Source organism: Akebia trifoliata, chromosome 12 (genome assembly GCF_017979445.1).
Source record: "Akebia trifoliata isolate Shusen 1 chromosome 12, ASM1797944v1, whole genome shotgun sequence".
Taxonomy (NCBI): domain Eukaryota; kingdom Viridiplantae; phylum Streptophyta; class Magnoliopsida; order Ranunculales; family Lardizabalaceae; genus Akebia; species Akebia trifoliata.
This window is the reverse complement of record NC_141386.1, coordinates 20290130-20298965: the sequence shown is the minus strand read 5'-3', so window position 1 is coordinate 20298965 and position 8836 is coordinate 20290130. Positions and strand designations below refer to the sequence as shown.

The window sequence follows — 8836 nt, the reverse complement described above, 5'->3', positions numbered from 1 at the left end:
CTAGGGCAAAAATTTTCACAAGTCATAGGTAACCAATGGCCAAAACAAAATTTTGCACTGGCCATAAGTAACCTACGGTTAGAACAAAATTTTGAATTGGTCATTAGTAACCAACAGCTAGAACAAAAAAAAAATTAAATTAAAAAAATGACTTGCTATTTTTCTATAATTTTGGTCATAAATTCCCTAGGGAGTTCCCCCCCCCCCTTCCTTTCACATTTTTGGACCTAACCTGACAAATTTTGCAAAATGAAATCGACAGGTCTAGGTATAAAAAAAATAAAAGGTCTTACAAATACATACAAGTTTACAAGGTATGTAGTCTGTTTACTACAACAACAAAAAAACAATGCTCATTTCAACCAAGAAATCTTTTTGGTATCGCGATAGAATATCTCGCCAAAGAATTGTCGAGGCTCGGGCTCCAACTCAGTAGTTGGCTCATGCTCTACCTCAAGCTCAAGTTCTGGCTCGGTCTCCCTATCAACTTCTGGTTTAGGCTCTGGCTCTAGCTTAGCTGAACAATCAGATTCATTAGCAACATAAGTGGTTTGGGGCCTTGATGGTTCCGTAAGTCAACAGTCTATAATCCCGGTGTGGCTAGTCTTTGCTACTTCCCAAGTAGCATTGTGTCCGATGCGGCTCGATAGGTGGCTCTAGGTAATAAGGTGTCCGGTAGGTACTAGCTGGAATATAAGGAGTACTGCTCCCAGAAGCTCCCTGATATAGCAAAAAAATCGTTCTGGTATGGATGTAACCAAATGCCAAGCAAAAAAGTGTAGTCTGACCGTACCTTACTTATGGCTAAAAAAAATATTTGGCACAGGAACAAGACTCAAAAGGAAGGAAGAATTCATATCCAAGCATGCGGAAAGCAAAAAGTCAAGAGTAAGAAATTCTTGAAGATGAATCGAGTAGTGTCTTGTCTATCGAAAACGTGACAGAGTGATGAGCTTGAAGTCCTTCAATGGGCGAGTATTCGAACCCAAACCCAACAAAAGTGTGGCATAGTAATAAGAACTTGAGGTCCCCAAAGGGTGTGTGTTCAAAACCTAAGTCACCTTTTCAAATATGAAATTCAAGTAAAATTCTCTTTACTCCATAACTTCGTTTGCGGACGTGCAATCATCGAAAAATACTTAAGTCAAATCCTGTCTTGAAAAGTTTTATCGAATCCAACTATAAAATCAACTTCTACCAAAGTGAACACATATTGAAATCCTTACTTTCAAAATTATATATTTTACCAAATAGTTTCAAGAGTCCTACATCGTGCTACGAAACTTGTTCTTTTCAAAAGCTTCAAGAGCCATACATCGAGCCAAGAAGCATAGAATTTTAGGTGTAATCCTTGTCAGACCCAGAGCTTGGGAAGACCAACTCTTTATTTTAATAGATTTAATCTGAGTTCACTAAAGTAAGATGTGAACAAGCAAGCAAGCTCGAGCTCGGTCAAACAAAAAGGAATTTGAATCTACATTTTTGTAATTTGCTACATGCAACTCTCACAAAAAGGGTTAGCTGTAGATACCCCATTTTTTCCTAGACCGAGCTCGAGGGCATCCAAAAGCTTTTCAAGAAAGGATTAGACTTGATTTTCAAATGATCGCGAGGGCCCCACATTGAGCCAAGAGACTAACCAAATTTGTGTTTTTGACCTGGTATGGAAATAACCAACAACCAGGCTTATTTTTTAACCTGTCCATAGGATACCAATAACTAGAAGATAAATTTGCATAGTATGGAGGTAACCTATGGCCAAGCTTAATTTTTAGCTAGGATATAGGTCACCAATGGCCAAAGGAAAGTTTGAACAGTAAGAAGGTAACCAACGGCCAGAAGGAAATTTTGCACTGCCCATTGATCACCTAAAGCCAATTCTATTAGGCAATCTTGAACCCCATTTGCACTTGAATTTTGTGAGGGTTAATTACCCTTTAACCTACTTTCTAATTAATTTTTCCTTCAAGAGAGTCCTTATTTTTACCATTTTACCCTTAATTCAATCTCATAACAAACCTTCCACCAAGATCTTGTAAATTTTTATTTTCTTCTAACAATGACCCTTAGTCAATTTGATCCCCACATGAGTGTAATTACTACCCTAACCCCAAGTTGTTAGTACCTAATCTAGGTAGTTTACACTTACGCCCCCTAGGTTTATCCTCAATTCTATGAGAATCAATGTAATTAGATCAAGTTCTAGAGGTGTTGAAAATTTTTCCTAACCCATAGAATTCTCTAAAACTTGTAAGCAAAGACTAGATTAACCCTAGGTTGTTAGAGAGTTAGTTGTACTAGATGATCTTAATACCCAAAACCCTCATCCTTATTTATATGCCATCTAGCCTAATTTTCCAAGATTTGACCCAAAGCCAAAAATCTAAAACCCTTCTACCTTCCTCAAAGAAGTCGTTATAAACTAGGACCTTCTACAATCGTACCCTCATCATGATTGGTGAGACCTTAGGTGAGTGAAAGACCTTTAAGTCCAATGGAAGTAGAGGTCATTTGAATTTCCTATGAAGGTTTTATTGAGAAAATTGGGAACTCCAAGATTTGGGACAAGTTTCTCCCCAAGGGGGTCTCTCAAACACTTATAAATAGGACTACTATTCAAGGTAAGAAAAGGAAAAAAAATGTGATAAAAAATTCTGCTCAAATTCTCCCAAACCTCTCTAAACCTCCTTATTCTCTTTAAATCTCTTGAAAACCTCCAAGAAGTTCAAACCAAGGAGAAAGAAGAAGAAGAAGAAGAAAGAGAGAAAAATAAGAAAACTAAGGTGGGGTCGAACCCTCTTGTCTACCTTTCTAAACTCCCCCTTCAATCTAACCCCCCTCTTCTTTACATTCTAGCAAGTTTATTTCATAGTTGCCTTCTTTATAATAATGTAGATCTTATATTTGTTTTGTGAGGATAGGAAGTAGAGTAAGACCTCCTAGAAGCAATCTCCTCCTATAAGCCCTTAATAAGCTCTTTAAGAGTACTAGTTTAGGTTTTTTTTTCCTTTTCTTGTTTTATGTCCATGCAATTTAAATTTATAGTGTAGAAGTTATAATCTCTTTACTTTACTTGCACTTTAAGTTTCTTAATTTTTCTTATTTTACTTCTTTGGTGGCAATAGAGTTAAAGAGTAAACCATCCTTGGAGGTAATCTTCTCTTGATGAGTCCATCACATACATATACTTTGCACACATTCACATTGTTTTAAAATAATTATGGTTCAATGGTGTGGATCTACCTAGATCTACATCTAAATCCCTAAGCTAACAAGAACAGTTCAAAATGGACACATGGCATGCATAAGGTCTTTAGCCTTCTTATGGTGGTGTCAAACTCATGAACATCCTGCAAAGGTTAAACCAACAATCAAAATGCTCCCAAGTGAGCACATTACCTCTAAAACAGCTTTTGGATCCAAAATAAGGTGAAATCCTCATGGGTTCTCACTAAAATCTTAGGCTAACAAAAAATTCCAGCAAGTACTTACTTCTAGTAAGGGCTTGCTCATCATATTGATTTGTCCATTTTCAAAATAAAACTATAGTTGATTTTTCTTAGTTTTTTTTTTTTTAAATAAGTTAATATTTCAAAATCACATCTATGGTCGTATATTGGTAATCATCTTAGGATGGGTGGGACAAGGTGCCTAACACATTTCTTATCCCTCAACCGAACCTCTTTATCATAAATCTCTAAGAAAAGCATTTCCTTCATCTTTTGGATATGCGAGTCACTACAAGATAAAAAACATATTTTAAGAAAATAATTTTTTATAATGTCCATTCACATTTTAATTGGATGGTGACAACTCCTAAACCCGTGTAGATGAGTTCAAACATTTCCCAAAGGTTTCGAAGCCCGCGTATCTACATATATAAAAAATTAAAGAATTTTATACAACATGCATTTATTTTGAAATTAAAAAAAATATATATCTTAAATCATCTATGATATCAAAACAAATGACAAAAAAAATCGGTTCCGAGTACCCAAGGGCATCCATTGGATAGAACCTAACCGTTCTAGTTCCTATCAGTTTGGTTCCATTTTAGACCCTACTCTAATCGCTTCTAATAAAAAGGGAACTGGAACCGGGGTTTTTGGCTCTGGTTCAGTTTTGATTAAATGGGTACTCATTGACATCCCTACTTAAAACCATAACCATTAGATTTTTTTAGATTCCAATTCTTGACGGTTTGATTCCAAAATAAATGGAATCGGAACCAGAATTGCTAACAAAGCACGGGTACCCATTAGTTTCGATTCTCAAAAATCGAATGAGAAAAAAAAGTATTTCAAGTCATTATATACTTTTTTTCTTTAAAAATTAAAATATTAATATATGTAAGTTAATGATGTTTTTCAAAAATAAAAATTCATCTTCTCCACAAGTAATATATTTTTAGAAGAGATAGCTTGTTTTAAGCTCTAATACATAGTTAATATGAAAAATAGAAGAATTTTATATAACATGCATTCATTTTGAAATAAAAGAATACCTTAAATCATCTTATAGTATAAAAAGAAATGACAAAATAAATCAATTTTGGGTACCCGTCGGATAGAACCTAATGGTTTCCCCTCCTATCAGTTCGATTCCATTTTAGATCCGGTTCTAATCAATTCCAATAAAAAAGGAACCAGAATTGGGATTTTCAATTCTGGGTTCGATTTAATTTCAGTTAAATGGGTACCCATTGACAACTCTACTTGCTAATGAATACAATTATCTTTCCCACTTGCATTAGAGCATCGCCAATTCCAGCCCTTGAAGCGTCACTTTCGACAACAAAAGGTTTTTGAAATATCGGGCCAGACTAGAATCGATGGGTCATCACCTCTTTTTCAATAGTTCAAAGTCACATTCAGATTCCTCGATCCACTGAAAAGAGTTTTCTTGAGAATTTGACTAAGAGGACGACTGATCTTATCATAATCTTTCACAGACCTTGGGTAGTATCCAGATAGGATTAAATAACCCCGCAAGGCTTTTAAAGTCTTGGGCTTGGGCCAATTCGTCATGTCCTTGATTTTTTTATTATAATCAACGGCAACATCTTGGCTAGAAATGATGTGTTCCAAATACTACAATTTTTGCTAGCCTTGGAACGCTTGGCATAGAGTTGTTGTAGCCTGAATAATTCAAAACTAGCTTGTAGATGATATACGTGTTCTTGCCAAGTTTTACTATGCACCAAAATGTCATCAAAAAACACAAAAATGAATTTGCGTGAGTAGGGTCAAAATACCCCATCGAAATGTGGAGGGTACGTTTCTCAAACTTAAAAAAACATGACAAGGAATTCTTAATGTTCATCATGAAATTTGAATGTCGTCTTTTGCACATCAGGAGATCTAGTGATAACCAAGATGTAAATCTAACTTCTAGATAAGGTTAGCACCATGTAATTCTTTGACCATCTCATCTATCACTGAAATTGGATTAAATTGTGGCACAACAAAAATATCTAAAAAATTATTTAGTAATGTGATTGTAGGCACCAAAATTCTGAGGAGGCCTTTACAAATTTTATAAATAAAAATCCCTAATTTCATAATGGGCCTCAAATCCAAATTGAGTCCATTAAATGGGAACATGCCTCTTACAAGTCTGGATTTGGGTTTTCGCAGATAAAGCCCATGTTCTAAATAAAAATTAAGTGATTCGCACATTAAATATTGGGCCCTACACCCAAACAAATGAGTTCGGCCCAATAATGATCCATTAAATCCTTAAAATTGGATTTGGACAAATTTAGCCTTTTAAATAAATTAAACCTCTTTAAGTTAGGGTATAATTGGAAAGCTAAATTACCTTAAGTCTATAAATACAATAGCCTCTCTCATTGAGAGGGGGAGCGGGATCACTTTCTCTCAAAAGACAAAAGCTCTCCCTCTAGAGAAGAAGAAGCTCTCGAGCCCTCCTCCAGAGACAAAGCAAGGTTCTTCAGAGATCCGGACTCCGACTAAAGAGAAGATCAAGCATAAAGCCCTTCTCCGAAAATCAAGAAAAAAATCTTCTCAACCGATAAAGCACGAAGCCCGGAGAGAAGAAGATCTACAGAAGCCTTTACAGAAGATCAAGCACAAAGCAAAGCCAACGTCAAAGCATCATTCTTAGCCGATAAAGTACGAAGCCTAGAGAAAAGAAAATGCTACATACGTCATCATCACTGTTTTTGTACTTGACTATTAATCAGAGGAAACACTGAAATATGTATCTGCTTTTCATCAAAAATCAATAAAATTATTTATGATTATTTTTCACGGATCTCGAGGTAGATACGTAGAAATTTATTATCGATAAATTTCTGGCACGCCTGGAGGGACATTCTAAACCTCTCATCTTTCAGTCAACTATAAGAACATTACCTAAAGTATTGATGGCATCTCACAACGTCACCGCTATCGCATTTGCCGCTACTGAGAAAGATAAGAAAATCCTTTCTTCCAATCTTGAATCTGATCAGGTTATTAGTCGCGATCATCATGTGACACGAACAATGATAAAAAGTGGTGGAATCAAGGTAATGGAGCCTCTCCAGCATCACTCCAAGAAAAATGCCACAAAAATGGCACTTACCACGAAGGAATCATGGGCGGACGTGATAGAAGACGACTCGTCAGATTCTAGATCTGATTCGAAGTCAAGCGAGGGATCGTCTAGATCTTTGTCGATCACTTCTCCGTCACAAACTCATACATCCATCAGAGCAGTGATGACAGCTGGAGCGCTAACGATGGAGGAACATGTTGCTCAGATTGCAGACACCATTAATAAGTTAACAAAAGCAATGGAAGACAAAGATATCCAAATTGCAACGCTAGTTAGCCGTTTGGAGCAGAAAGACAAAGACAATTAATCGAGTGCTGGACCCTCACATCCTCCAAGATCACCCCTAAAGCATACGAGGCTCCGCATGAAGAACAACAACGAGCAAACTATTCTGATTCACGAAAGGCTACTCGAGATCCACCACAGGGGTGTGTCACTTTGTTTTCTATTCAACAACTACAAGCAATGATTACTGACACCATTCGTGCTCAGTATGGGGGCATGCCACAGTCCTCATTAGTCTACTCCAAATCCTACACTCAACACATCAAACAAATGCGTCTTCCGGCAGGATATCAACCACTAAAATTCCAACAGTTCGAAGGAAAAGGCAATCCAAAGCAACATATTGCCCATTTCATCGAAACTTGCAATAACGCCGGGTACATTCGGTGACTTCATGGTGAAACAATTCGTTCGTTTCCTCTGTGGCAATGCGTTTGACTAGTACATCGACTTGGAACCCAATTCAATAGATAGTTGAAAGCGTCCTCGATCCGCGGGGTGCGCGGATCCGCTTTTGACCTTTGAGGTTTGGGAGTCGCCACCTAGTTATTACGGTCTAGGAACCAAATTTTGACTTTAAAAGGCAAATATACTAATCTACGAAGAAAAACTGAATCCGGGGATCACATTACGGGGTTCGAAGGTGTTAGGCACCAACCCCGTCCGGCCAATGCCGGTCTCTACTTAACCCAAATAAGTCTACATTGCAAACAAAAACCTAGATAGAAAAAGAAAGGAAAAAAAATAAAATAAAATAAAAAAGACTTTACCTTTGAACGCAACGGTTATATTCCCTCAGATTCAATAAAACTGCTCCTTGTACCGTTCTCCTTACTTGGTTCTGTCTCCGGATCTGATTTCGGATCTCTGAGGCAAGGTATCTCTTCCTTAGATCTGGATTTTTTGAATTTTGTTATCTATTTTGGGGTGTTTTTGAAGGACTTTTAGGTGTTTTTTATGTTAAAATCGAAGAAGGGATGTTAGGTAAGGAGTTGGGGCTCCAAAACTAGGGTTTATGGGAGGCTAGGGGGACTTTTAGACCTACTTCTCTTAAGGTTTATGATTTAATACGAAAATAGGGTGTGAGCACCTCTATTTATAGATTTTTTTAGGGGTTGATTTAGATAGAGTTAGTGTTTAATTAGAGTTCTTTTAGTAGAGTTGTATTTTAGTTAGAATTGTCTTAGGTAGAATTGTATTTTAATTAGAATTATTTTAGGTAGAGTTGTATTTTAGTTAGAACTCTATTAAATAGAGTTATTATTTAATTAGAACTCTATTAGGGTTTTGACTTTTGGTCTTATTTGATTGACTTTTAATATTTTGACTTTAGTCTTAATTGATTGACTTTTAATATCTTAACTTCAGTCTTGCTTAATTGACTTTAATTTTGACTTCAGTCTCACTCGATTGACTTTAATACCTTGACTTTAGTCTTGCTTGATTAACTTTAAATTTTTGTAGAACCCTCCTTTATTATATCTTTAATTCTTTGGACCCCCAAATGGAGGGGTCCTTAAAGAAATATCTCACGAACCCTCAACAATTTTTCATGAGAGCCCAATTGATCGATTTTTTTAGTTCAAAATTTTTAAATTAATTTCATTAATGTTTTAATTTAATTATTTAATATTTTATTTATTAATTTCAAAATTTTTAATTATGAAAATTGTGAAATTATCGTTTTGCCCCCAGAGAGTACTTTTCACGTTTTAAGTCAGTTTTTAATGTTTTAGGATGTTTTAGAATCGATTTTTCATAAGGAATTCAATGGAAATATTAGTTTGTGTCATTTATGAAGTTTTTTGTGTGTGAAATGGTTGTGAACTTTATGAGGGGCATTTTCGTAATTTTATCAAATTTTGTGAAAATTGGTGAAATGATTTATTTGGTTCCAATTTGTTATTTTATGTGTTCGAAAGAGTTTTCCTAAGCGTAATGTAGGCTCTAGGGTTATTTTGATGTTAGGGGTATTTTGGTAATTTGGTCA

General features: G+C 35.8%; 1 long non-coding RNA gene across 1 annotated transcript in view; it reads right to left on the bottom strand.

Annotated features, from left to right (window-relative positions):
- Positions 1 to 240: 240 nt before the first annotated feature.
- LOC147389042 (uncharacterized) overlaps positions 241 to 8836 on the bottom strand; it is a 41195-nt gene continuing 32599 nt past the window's right edge. Inside the window, exon 3 of the long non-coding RNA XR_015170733.1 lies at positions 241 to 720. This is a non-coding gene — a long non-coding RNA (uncharacterized LOC147389042). The remainder of the gene's footprint in view (positions 721 to 8836) is intronic.